Source organism: Gossypium arboreum, chromosome 1 (assembly GCF_025698485.1).
Source record: "Gossypium arboreum isolate Shixiya-1 chromosome 1, ASM2569848v2, whole genome shotgun sequence".
Lineage (NCBI taxonomy): Eukaryota > Viridiplantae > Streptophyta > Magnoliopsida > Malvales > Malvaceae > Gossypium > Gossypium arboreum.
Window position 1 is genome coordinate 66220095 of NC_069070.1, and position 534 is coordinate 66220628.

The window sequence follows — 534 nt, forward strand, 5'->3', positions numbered from 1 at the left end:
TTTGGACAACTGAAATAGAGACCTATAGTTGACATGGCCCAACCTTTTGTGCCATAGCTTGGATTCATCTAAAGCAGTTATGTAGGCACAAACTAAGTTCTTGTTCTAATCAACAACAAAACTTCTGTCAGTCATGGTTACTAACATGAGCCAGGTTCCATGAATATGCTCTCCAATATTGAAATTGACTTTATTGAAAAGCTCAACAACAAAGCTGGAATAGCTCAGTTGGCTAGAGCGTGTGGCTGTTAACCACAAGGTTGGAGGTTCAAGCCCTCCTTCTAGCATTTTTACTTTTGGTTCAATTTCATCTTTGGTCCCTTTAAATTGCTTTCTGGCGTTGGTTTAACCTCATCTTTGGTCCCTTTAAATTGCCTTTTGCTTTAAGAAATAATGGTAGTCAAAAAAAGAGCACCAACTATTGTTGTGGCATGGAGGGTTAGGGTGTGATACAAACTCGTTTTGGTGATGATTCGAGTCGTAATGTTGCCTAATTGTGAATTTGAGTAAATCTGAACGGTTGGCAAAAAGTGG

At 39.1% G+C, this 534-nt stretch overlaps 1 non-coding gene across 1 annotated transcript; it reads left to right on the forward strand.

The window, feature by feature from the left end:
* Window positions 1-213: 213 nt before the first annotated feature.
* TRNAN-GUU (transfer RNA asparagine (anticodon GUU)) lies at window positions 214-287 on the forward strand. The gene has a single exon. It is a non-coding gene; the product is annotated as a tRNA-Asn (tRNA).
* The last annotated feature ends 247 nt before the right edge of the window (window positions 288-534 follow it).